A 13,185-nucleotide genomic window follows, 5' to 3' on the forward strand; every position below is an offset into this window, starting at 1 on the left:
GACATGATCCATAAAGAAGTCGAGGTGTATGTGGATGACATGATTGTCAAATCCAAGGATAGAGAGGGGCACATTAATAACCTTCGCAAATTCTTCTCAAGACTACGAAAATACAACATGAGACTCAACCCTCAGAAATGTGCATTTGGGGTAACATCAGGCAAGCTTCTGGGGTATGTCGTCAGTCAACGAGGTATAGAAATCGACCCTTCCAAAATCAAAGCTCTAATTGAAATGCCACAACCTCAGAAGGAGAAGGAAGTTATAGGATTTTTGGGCAAGGTGCAATATATAAGTCGATTCATATCGAAATTCACCATGATATGTGAACCCATCTTCAAAAAGCTAAAGAAAACAGATCACGCCATGTGGGATGACGACTGCCAAAAGGCGTTTGACAGAATCAAGGAGATACTAGCCAAACAACCAGTGCTCATGCCTCCCCAACGAGATCAACCTCTTGGTTTATATCTCAGAGTGACCGAAACAGCCGTAGGGGCTATGCTAGCGCAAACCGTCGGAAAAGAAGAAAAAGCTATCTACTACCTTAGTAATAAGTTCTTGGAGTATAAATGCAACTACACACCACTCGAAAAGACATGCCTCGCTCTTGTGTGGGCAATGAAGAAGCTACGCCATTACATGCTTAGCTATTCAGTCAAGGTATACTCAAAAATGGATCATGTCAAATACCTCTTCGAAAAACCCGTTCTCAATGGACGCTTAGCGAGATGGACCTTGATGATCTCAGAGTTCGATCTCAAATATGTACCTCTGAAAGTTCTAAAAGGACGTGCCGTCGCCGAGTTTTTCGCAGAAAATGCCGTCAATGATGCACAAACAATAGACACTCCGGATGAGGAGATACTCCAAACTGATGTAGACTCCTGGGACCTTTATTTTGATGGAGTATCAAACCTAAGAGGATTTGGAATAGGAGTGTTGCTCATTTCTTCTGAAGGTGAGCATACACCACTATCTGTCAAACTCGACTTCGAGGTGACAAATGATGCTGCAAAATACGAAGCTTGCCTCATTGGACTACAAGCGGCAGTAGGCTTAGGCATCAAGAATCTTCGAGTACATAGAGATTCATCCTTGATCATCAACCAAGTTACGGGATCTTGGAAAATTCGAAGTGAAAGTCTAGCACCATATCAGGCCAGGATAGACCAAGTCGCCCAATTCTTCGATCATGTAACTTACCTACACCTACCTCGAGAAGAGAATGAATTTGCAGACGCTCTTGCAAAACTTGCATCTTTGATTAATATACCAGATGATATGGTATAAATGCCTTTATGCATCGAACTACGGTCATAACCAGCTTATGTGCACCAAATCACAGACGAAGAAGAAAACCCAGAGGAGCCTTGGTTCCAAGCGATTCTAAACTTCAAACTCAATGGCACTTATCCACCAGATATGGATAAGAGGGGACAACGTGCTATATGCTTACTAGCCTCCCAGTACGTCCTCATGCAAGGAGAATTGTATAAAAGAACACCTGATCTTGGTGTAGTCTTGCGTTGCCTTGATCATTCACAGGCACGGAAAGTAATGGAAGAAGTCTATGATGGAGAATGTGGCCCTCACATGAGTGGACCAATGATGACAAAGAAAATCACGCGTTTGGGGTATTATTGGACCACAATGGAATCCGATTGCATCAAATATGTCAGACATTGCCACAACTGCCAAATCTTCGGGAATGTGCATCATGTCCCTCCTTCATTACTCTACACCATGACATCTCCTTGGCCATTTTCTGCTCGGGGAATCGATATCATCGGGAAGATCACCCCAGCCGGAACAGGAGGTCACTGTTTCATTTTGGTGGAAATCGATTATTTCACCAAATGTGTAGAAGCAGCGTCCTACACTAGTCTCACAGCCAAAAACGTGGAAAAGTTCATACAAACTAATATCATCTGTCGATATGGTTGCCCACATGAGATCATCAGTGACAATGGATCAAATTTCCAGGCCACATAGACCACAAACTAATGGCGCAGTAGAGGCAGCCAACAAGAATGTTGTCACAATCCTCAAGAAAATGATTGACAATTATCGAGATTGGCCAAGTAAGATACCATTTGTCTTATGGGGATACCGCACATCCGTTAGGACACCTACTGGGGCTACTTCTTTCTATTTGACTTACGGCAAGGAAGGCGTACAACCAGTTGAATTAAAAATCCCGTCCTTACGCATTCTACTCGAAAGTCAAATCCTAGAAGCTGATTGGAAGAGAGATAGATATGAAGAACTCATCCTCTTTGATGAACAAAGGTTGAGCGCACTACACAATGTGCAAACATATCAGACACGTATCAAACGAGCCTTCAACAAAAGGGTTAAGCCTATAAATATCAAGGAAGGAGACTTAGTCCTCAAATCGGTTATAGCTCTTTTACCTGTCGATCCACGGGGAAAGTTCAAACCGAACTGGGCCGGACCATTCTTGGTCAAGTCAATACTCCTGGGGGGTGCGGTTAGAATCAAAGACTTAGATAGGAATGAATTTGCCAACCCAACTAACCACGTGTAGATACCTCATTTCTGCACCTCCCGCAAGCCACCCGGTGATGATTGGGCCGCATGTTTGGTACGCGGAACGATTTATGACAGTTCGTAAGTTTATTGTTAAGTGATAGCTCAAATACTTGTGTCTACCTCATAGTCATCATCTACGCGCCGATACGGTCGTTTTGACAAAAATTAGAGTACATTTGGAGTCAGGGTCAAAAAACCGTCTTCATTTTTCTAATAACCGTTTAAAATGCCGAGTCAGAATATTCTGGAATGTTCCGGATGATTATATTCCATATTTTCAATCTTTTAATCTCTTTGGCAAATTATATCCCGGAAATATTATATAAAATATTAAGGAAATTGAGATCAAACCGCAATTCCATAATAGAAACGCGGAAATCTTTCTTCCGCGGGAGGAAACCACTTGGGAAAGGACGCAGCAGGTGCTGCGCCTCTACCAAGAGACGCATGGCGCGCGCCTCTTCCCAGATTCCTTTCTGCGTATTTTTAAATCTTTTCGAGATTCACTTCCAAAGTTTCTCCGAAACCCTAATTCCTTCGCGTGATTAGTATAAATAGGGACCTTCGTCCCTTATATTTCTCACACGAGTGTCCGCCCTTCTCTTCTCCCTTTGCATTCTAAGACCACGCTCTTGCTTTTTGGCGTCTACGTGCTTGAACTTTCGACCACGTAAGCTCGGATCCTTCTGAGTATCAGCCTCGTTTTGCATGACCGACCAATTTGACCAACTGCACATCAATAAACTTAATCAATCTTGTTCGTTTTCCTCTTAGAGGGCACTTTCGTCGTACATTTGAGTCGAGTATCACTAAATGTTAACTTAGTTAATCTCGTTTCGTCAAACATGTAAGTCTGAGGGTGTAAATCTCATCTTTTATTATTGTATTTTATTTTTGTAATCATTATTGTAAGGTTTACGTCGAAAACACATTCAAAACCGATTTATAAAACCTTGTTTTAAACCCTTCCTACGGATTAACAGGAGACAAACGTCGAGAAAGGACGCAGCAACTGCTGCGCCTCTTCGAAGGGACGCCGCATCTGCTGCGCCTCTTCCTGAGGTTACCGCAGTTCCTGCTTCCTTTCTTCTTCCTTCGTCTTTTGTTCGTCTGTTGGTTTTGTTTTCAATTGTTCATGTTCATTAACACGATAATTTTTAGGTTTATTTAACGAGAATACTCCAAACTATTGAGGTGTTTCTCAAAATACTTCAAGCTATATTTTAACTACCATTATACTCAACTATTACACCCATCATCTTTTAATAGAATTGCTTCTTTATTAACTTATGGGTCCCACCTTTGTCCTTAGATTTGATTTCATCTCTTTCCTGCATTTTTTTTACTACTTCATCTTCTTTCTCTTCATGTTCCTCCTTTATCTATAATCTCTCTTTATAACTACAAACTAAACATACTTCCTAACTTATTATTAAAACAACAATTCAACAAAGTTTCAGAAAATAAATTTTCGTCAGTTTCAAGAATCCAAATACCCATTCAAACAATTCTTCAAAAAAAAACAAGAACAAAAAACATTTAAACAAGAGCAATGATGATGAAAAAATCACACATATTGCTTACTTATACTAATCAAACACAAAAAAGTAAATAAACTCCAAAAAACCCTTTATCCTTAATTACAAAAAAATATACCCAATCAAATTAATTATTCAACAAGCAATCCTCCACTAGATCTCAGAAAACCAAGCAATTCCATACGATCATACCAAGAAAATAATGATGATAGATGAATCATTCAAAATTCTTACTTTTACTAATAAAAAAATAATAATAAGACCCAAAAAACCAAAGCCATCCTCATCACTAGATATCTTTCTCTCCACGTACCACATACTTGAATGGCATTTAGGGAAGATAATTTTTATTTTGGAGAAATTAAATAAAAGTAGGGTAAGAGATTAGTGGTGTTTGAGAGAAGAAAAATGGCGTTTTGACAGTAAAGGAGGTTTTGAGAAGAGTAATGGAATTTTGGAGAGAAAAAACAAAAAGTAAAATAAAATAAACCGGTAGAACATGTAGCCCTTCCACCTAATTTATTAGTGGACAACCGGTGTAATAGTTGGTTCTAACCATAGTTAAAATATAGTTTGTAGTATTTTGAGAAATACTTTAATAGTTCGGAGTATTGTCATTAAATAACCCTTATTTTTAACATAACAATTTTAACATGTAAATCATCAATATTTAATTCGTCTTTTAAATTCCGACTTAAATCCCTCATAATTCATATTTGCGGGTTTTCGTCATTGAAATCAATTCGGGTTTTTAGAGGTTTGATTCGTCAATATTGAGTCTCTGAAATTCATTCATTGATATATTTTCATCTGTTTATTATCATTGTCATCATTAGTTCGTCATTAATAACCTAATTAATTTGATTAGTTTGTTAATTTGTATCATTAATCCCGTGATTAACCTTTTTATTGATTTGTCCTAATTAATCTTATCCATGTTTTATTGTTTTTATGACCCAATTGCATGTAAATAATCCGTTAAACCACTTCTATCCGAGTCAAATGTCCATAATCAATTTTTAAATCACCAATGAATATTAACAATTTGCAATCCCGGCTTCACGGACGGGGCCGAACTCGAGAACAGACGCAACGCGTTTTGTCGCGCCTCTTCAAAGGACGCACTCTCTGCTGCTGCTTTCAGGTTGAGTTCTGTCTCTGAACTCCCGTTTCTGCCTTGACCTAGTTTATTAATTACGTATTAATTAACTATTACTCGTATTATCACCTAATAATCTGTTCGAATTTGTTTATTCTTTCTTTTCTCAAATCGTCCGTTTCAAATGTATTTTCGACGTAAATCGATTAACCTATTGTAATTATTGTAATTTTCTTTATTGTATTTCTTTATTCTTTATTATTGCTTGTATGTCTCTCACATGTAATCAACCTAAATTTCTACCTCGACATCAATGCATGTTAAATTACGTGTTTACCGACTTAGTTAATTCACATGCTAGGATTAATCTAATGGATGTTGCATAGCATGCATATAACCGACAAAATATCGAGTATGAATAACTTCCCTAATCATTAGTAGAGGCCGCTATCGAGGCGGGCGGGATTAGGTGTTCAATCAAATGAGCTTCTTAATACGTACCCTCGCCCTTTACTCCAGATCTCTGTGAACATCCGTGTTCATTGGCATCCACGAGAGTCATTCTAGACATAGAATGCTAAGGATAACGAGTTCTTGGTGTTCATGTCACTACTTTGTGTCTTGACATGGCATGAGGTATTCGAACGGTTTTCAATTTTCAACAATAAATTGATGGCGACTCCACAAATGCAAAAGCTTGCTCCTTTCTACCCGAGCGACCCTCGTGGGCCCGCGTCCATAGTTTGGCGACTCCGCTTGGGATTAATACACTTACATGTAGCAAGGGTGAAACTTGAACAAGGTTAGAGAATAGTTTGTACAAGACAGTTGTTGGTTTTCATAACTCGGTCTTCCTAGACCGTTTATTCGGTCTTCATAAGGCCCAACCCAACCCATTCGACCAATCGTCCCGTCTAGACGGTCCAAATTCTTATTTGGGCCTAAGGATGGATAGCGATTGACGTCAACCATACCATGGTACTTACTCTTGTTTGTATCAAGAAATTTCACTACTCGAGTAAATGGACTAGGAATCGGCCTTACTTCTGTTTGGTACGAGCCTCTCCACAGACCACGGGTTTAATTGTTCGGTATGGCAACCCACCCTTTTAAATGGACTCAGCATCCCGTTATAATGCCTGTATAAGTGCCTATATTATATGTGATCACCATTTCTAAACAAAACCATGACGAATTTTGTAAAAAAATCAAAACCTCTTTCAAAATGTAAAATTTTCGAAATAGGCCAATATTAGCCCAAAACCAAACAAAACTCTGTCCAATTGTCGAGTCAAAATTTGGGCCTCAAAGCCCATTTCAAAACCTCATTTCGAGTCCACTCCTACAACTACACTATGGTTGACTAGGACCAACATTTTCAAACCTTGTCATTTCTTCAAACCTCACTTGACACAAGTGGCACACTCCCACTTCACAAGTCAAACCTTTTTTTGAGTAAGTGTGCTAGAATGGTCGATCGTGTTTTGATTCGTCGTCGATCTCTTATCCAGCATTCAAGATGCCTGGAACTAGTCACGCAAGTGTCAATGGACAACCACCGAATGGTACTGATCTAATCCTAGCCGCGCTCGCTCATCTCCAAACTAGCCAAGACCTAGTGAATGATCGCCTTAACACGATCGAGGGTCGAATTGTTGCTGTAGAAACTAGGTTGCCTCCTGCAGAAAATGAAATACTCCATGAAGTTGTGAATGAAAATCCTCCACTTTTGTGGGAGCACAAGAGGTCAACCCTCCCGTAGATCCGACTGCAGCTGAGAGACGACTCCAATACTTGGAAGAACAACTGATGTATCTCAAAGGGGATGATATCTAGAGGGAAAACAATCGCACATATGAGGCCGTAAGTTCCAAATTGCCAACCAACTTCAACATGACGGATATCCCGAAATTCAAGGGGCATGAAAACCCTTTGAACCATATCCGTTCTTTCAAGGATTACATGTCTATCAAAGGCATTAAACCCGAGATGTTCTTAAGGATCTTTCCTTCATCTCTTGACACCATCCCGAAACAATGGTTTTATTCTCTAGAGCACAAGAAGATTGCCACTTGGGATGATGCCGCGATCGAGTTGGCTAAGCAATATGTGGATAATGCCGAGATCCAAGTCAATATGCGCACCTTAGAGGTTCTTACCCAAAATGATAAAGAAGGCTTCACCGACTTCCTAAGTAGGTGGAGGAAGACTAGTACCCAACTTGTTGAACGTCCAGATGAAGCTACCTGATAGCGTCGTCGGATACCAAAAATAAAATACCTAGTTACACTAACAGAAGCTAGCAGTAAGTAGGGTCGATCTCCACAGGGAGGCGGTCACTATCTACTTGTCTATTCGGTCTGTCTACGTCACAGTTGGGGGTTTTGAAGTGAATAAAACTAAACTAAACAAGATTAAGGGAAGAGGAAATAAAAAAGAGAGATTAACAATAAGAAAAGGGAACTAGGATGTCGGGTCATCAATGATCATCGGTCAATTGCAGCTAAGGTCACAGATCAGTTAGTTGTATCGGTCTAACGGGCAACGAATATCTCCTTCCGGTCTCAATTTGCCCTAAAACACTAATAGCTTAGCTTCCGCCCTCATTAAAGTGCCCTAATGCTCACTGCAGGTCTCATCCCTTTCAACCTTCCGGTCTAGGTCAAGGCTTACCAATGTTAAATAAGCTAATTGTGTCGACTCAACTAGCAGGATACAATTAAAGCAGTGATAAATAACAGACATAATAACAATGACAGATCTGCAAACTAATTAACAATTAACAATAATCATCGACTCCCCTAATCCTAGCAGAGAGAATTAGCTAGACATAATAAAGGGAAGAACAAAAACAAAGAGAGAAATAAACATAAGCATAAATAAAGGAAAAGAGAGAAAGTTACAGTAAATCCGGAAAAGGAGAGGAATGAATGTTTACAGAGAAAGAGTAAAGTTAAAGTATCAAGGAACGCGGTCCAAGATGTCACAAGAATCCTACAAATGACGTCCCTCCTTCCTATTTATAAGAAATAGGAATTTTATTTGACCTAATGACGAATTAAAGCTAAAAAGGCCCGAGCCCATTAGAAACCACTCGATCGTGTGATTTTAAACCACTCGATCGAGCAAAATTAAGCTCAAACCACTCGATCGAGTGAAATAAATACTCGATCGAGTAAACCATAAAATGCAACTACTCGATCGAGTAGAAAAAAGAGTCGATCGAACACAATTGTACTCGATCGAGTACTTTCTAGCGCACAATTCCTGCTTCGCGCACTGAACTTCAAACGACTGCCATTTCTTCGTTATTTGGGCAAATAGGACGATTCCGGTGGCGTTAGAAATCTAAGAGGACAAGCTTTCATCTCTAATTGGAATCTCCTGAAAATAAGTTGTAGAACTCGATATATAGCTCTTCAAAGTAGGCACTAGCAATTTGAAGTTCTTCCTTTACTCGCCTAGCTATCTTACTTCTTTGCGCATCTCAAGACAGCTACATTCCCGCTCCAAATTCACTCTTCCTCCAAATGCATGCTAAACGGACGGTAAAAGGCTCGATTTCACTATTTTCTGGTCCATTCCTGCAAATAGAACAAAACAAACCAAAGTATCATATTCAGGGCATTTCGTAGCTAAACACTACGATAATAGCATAGAAATATGTGCATAAAAAGGCATAAAAGGACTATATAAAATGCACGTATCAAATCTCCCCAAACCAAACCTTTACTCGTCCTTGAGTAAACTAAATGCAAACTAATGGAACGGAAAAGATAACTCAGAGCTAGCTACAAATGCCCACTTAAACCAATTTAATGCAAGCAAACTAACACTTATAGGAAACAGTCAACTGCAAACGAGTTACAGGATGTTTATAATAAAGCTGAACCGTCGACCTTGCAAGACCTTTTAATAATGGACTCTCACGGGTCACTCTTCTCTCATGAAGCAAAGGGTGAACATATATATATGTAAGAGAGAAAGAAAAATAGTCGCTCACCTAGACTACGATCCACATAAACATGCATGCAACTAATATGATAGACAATTCTAGCTACCGTACATACATTCCAACCAAACAAGTTCCTGTCACAGCCGAGGGCTTACAAAAATATGGTAAAGTGAGGCAATGGGTAAGAAAAGGCAAAACATTTATGGAAATGTGGAGGTATAGGCGGCCAAGCTAGTATCTAAACAAAACCATATGACAACATCCATTTCCAACTCAGTTATAGAATTAAGCGCATATGCCCTTCATTTGGCACAAACTCATCAAACCGAACTGAAAATACTCCTTAATAAATGTAAATAAAGCATAGGAGCGAAACCGTCTCATCAAACAACATCTTTTTCTTTCTTTCTTTTTCTTTTTTTTTCGGTTTCTTTCTTTTTTTCATTTTTCGTCTTGTTTTTCAATTCTTTTCAATTCTTTTCTTTTACTTCTTTTTCTTTTCACGTCTTTTTCAACATCCTCCTCTTCTTCATAAATTACCAACTCTGAATCAATATAAAACAAGCCAAACTTGGCACGATAAATTATATACCGCAAAACAATCTAAACTAGCTTGACAAGGCAGGCTAAATTTGGATGTAGCTAAGGGTCACAGGCAAATTTGGCTAATGTGGAGTTAAATGGGTAAAAATGAAAGAAAAGGGAAATGTAAGCGCCTCCCTGCATGTGACACCAATCAGTAACCCGAATGTATGTAGGCAAAAAGCAATTGAATTTCATATACGTGCAAATTGATGAACATGCTATGCAAGGATTAACTACTCACAATCCTACATGAAACTAGTCACAAATGACACCAGTTTATACGGCTTTAAATCTTAGAAATTATAAGTAGCTTGCCAAAATTTCAGGTCAAGTCTATTCGTTCAGCTAAATTTTAACATTAACTCGTAGATATGCAATAAGACAAGGCTAAAGATATTAAGTTTTATGCAAGACTTAAGCAAAAAGACAATTGCCGTGCAATTTCATCATTGAAATCTACCGTTCCGACTCAACCTATATGCAAAAGTAGACGTGAAATTTTTGAAATTTTTTTATTTTTTTTTTGAGATTTTTGAATTTTATAAAAATAAACAATAGTGCATACAGAAATTAAACGTGATAACAGAAATGAAATAAAAACAATATGCAAACACAGATATGGATGCATAACCTCCCCAAACCAAACCGTACAATGCCCTCATTGTACCAAAACATGGAAAGGAAATGCAAACTAAAAGAGAAAGAGAGTGAATTGTGGAAAGCTCACAAGATTGCGCGAATAAGGGACCTCCCCAAACCAGCCAGAAACGTGGGAGGTCGCTAAATAGCTGCATAAGAACGTCACAAGAAGATAATGCAATCAAAGGGCATCTAAAACAGCTCGATCGAGGAAGAACAGTGGTCAATCGAGTTGTTTCTCCTTGGCACATACTCGATCGAGTAGATTCAGTAGCAAAAGGGTTCGATCGAGTACAAAAAGTACTCGATCGAGCCATCCTTAATAAATTCCTGCAAAGACGCAATAAAAACAGTCTCCAAAACTAACAAAACAAGCTTAGCCGATATAGTCTATGGTATGAAAACCAATTATTACACACAACTGAAAAGAAATGAAATATTCGAAAAATAATTAAAAATAAAATCTCCGGGTTGCCTCCCGGGTAGCGCTAGTTTCAGACAGGTCCCAGCTCGACCTTCTTTTTCATCCAGCTGCTCCAATCAGTCACAATCAAAACAGCTCAAAGCTCTTAGCATGAGATCATATATCTGTGCATGTGCTACACAAGAGCATAAGTAGCACCAAAGTATAATAGCAACATAGGAAAATAACATGTATAAACGCTTAAGTCTAACAAATTTCTTATGAGAGCTCCTAAATTTGTCAACAAAGTAAAGGAGCTCGGGAGCAATTATCAGTAATCTAGGGTGCCGATTCAGGTTGACAAACTTCTGACGACAAGTACGGTGAAAAACTGTTAAATTAATCGTCCAGCTGGGAGGGGGTATAGTATTAAAATACGAAGCATGAGTCAAATGAGGCAATGTACTATTTAAACAAACAATAATATAATTATTGTCAACTACCTCGGTGTGGTCGCTCTCAACAATGGAATCATTGACAAAGGAAGATATTACCTCTTCCGCGTTAGGAGCAATCACCGACTCAACTGTCTTCTCATCACCCTCCTTAGTGTAATCCGTCCCGTAAATCGCAGCCTCAAGCGCATCCAGCTCGGCCTTGAAAAGGGGAGATTCACCGTAACCATTATCTTCTTTAAAATCATCATCTAGAACAAATCCACATGATGTTTTATTGCTCACACTGGCCAATTCAGTCGATCGAGTAGAAATGTTACTCGATCGAAGACTCTCCTCTTGATTTTCACTCAATCGAGTGCATGAAACAGCTCGATCGAGTAGTTCCTCTAAGCAGCAGTTCGATCGAGTGGAATAAAGTGTTCGATCAAACGATTCTTCAGGTAATTCACTCGATCGACCAATATATTTCACTCGATCGAGTGATTTTTGCTGTACAGTGCTGAAATCCTCGTGTAAGGCATCATTATCTAATAGAACTTCGTAATCCGAGTCATAGAAATCATCATCAGCATAAGGCAACACGGGTTCTTCATAGGAAAAACCGCTCTCTGCGTAGGTAACGCAGGCTTCCTCTAGTTGCCTAATTTTCGACTCAGCAGCTAGCTGAGCTATGTCAAACTCGAGCTCATCAATTTGCGCACGAACTTGCCTATCATATTCTTGCCTTTTGAGTGCAAGTGCCTTCACCAAAGACGTCAACTCGGCAAACTCTTCTTTCCGCTTATCAGGAGGAGGAGCTTGTTGTTGCGGTGGCCAGATAAATGGAGGCTTTTGATAGCCTCGCTGATAGGATAGATGTGGCGGCACAACTATAGAAGGTTGACTAGCTCGTCTACGCTGCTTGAATGCGTAGACCTCGTCATTCTCAGCTAAGCAAACAGCAGCATTGTGCTCAGCAGCACCACATCTCCCGTAGTAAATCACCTGCTGCGCCATGTAATGGAACATAGGTGACGGGTCAAAGGTACTCAAGCCTTCCCTTTGACGATATTTTACCTAGAACTGTCTAGGTAGGACCTGTAGGGCCTATCAAAAGAGCACTAAAAAAAAAGATTAGAACGGCCTCAAGGGATGAACCCCTTGAGGCTAAAAACAGACAAAATAAATCAAGTAAATAAGGTAGTTGCCTCCCCCGCAACGGCGCCAAAATTTGATACCGTCGTCAAGTACCAAAAATAAAATACCTAGTTACACTAACAGAAGCTAGCAGTAAGTAGGGTCGATCTCCACAGGGAGGCGGTCACTATCTACTTGTCTATTCGGTATGTTTACGTCACAGTTGGGGGTTTTGAAGTGAATAAAACTAGACTAAACAAGATTAAGGGAAGAGGAAATAAAAAGAGAGATTAACAATAAGAAAAGGGAACTAGGATGTCGGGTCATCAATGATCATCGGTCAATTGCAGCTAAGGTCACAGATCAGTTAGTTGTATCGGTCTAAGGGGCAACGAATATCTCCTTCCGGTCTCAATTTGCCCTAAAACACTAATAGCTTAGCTTCCGCCTTCACTAAAGTGCCCTAATGCTCACTGCAGGTCTCACCCCTTCCAACCTTCCGGTCTAGGTCAAGGCTTACCAATGTTAAATAAGCTAATTGTGTCGACTCAACTAGCAGGATACAATTAAAGCAGTGATAAACAACAGAGACATAATAACAACGACAGATCTGCAAACTAATTAACAATTAACAATAATCATCGACTCCCCTAATCCTAGTAGAGAGAATTAGCTAGACATAATAAAGGGAAGAACAAAAACAAAGAGAGAAATAAACATAAGCATAAATAAAGGGAAAGAGAGAAAGTTACAGTAAATCCGGAAAAGGAGAGGAATGAATGTTTACAGAGAAAGAGTAAAGTTAAAGTATCAAGGAACGCAGTCTAAGATGTCAG

Source organism: Silene latifolia, chromosome 5, assembly GCF_048544455.1.
Source record: "Silene latifolia isolate original U9 population chromosome 5, ASM4854445v1, whole genome shotgun sequence".
Classification (NCBI taxonomy): Eukaryota; Viridiplantae; Streptophyta; class Magnoliopsida; order Caryophyllales; family Caryophyllaceae; genus Silene; species Silene latifolia.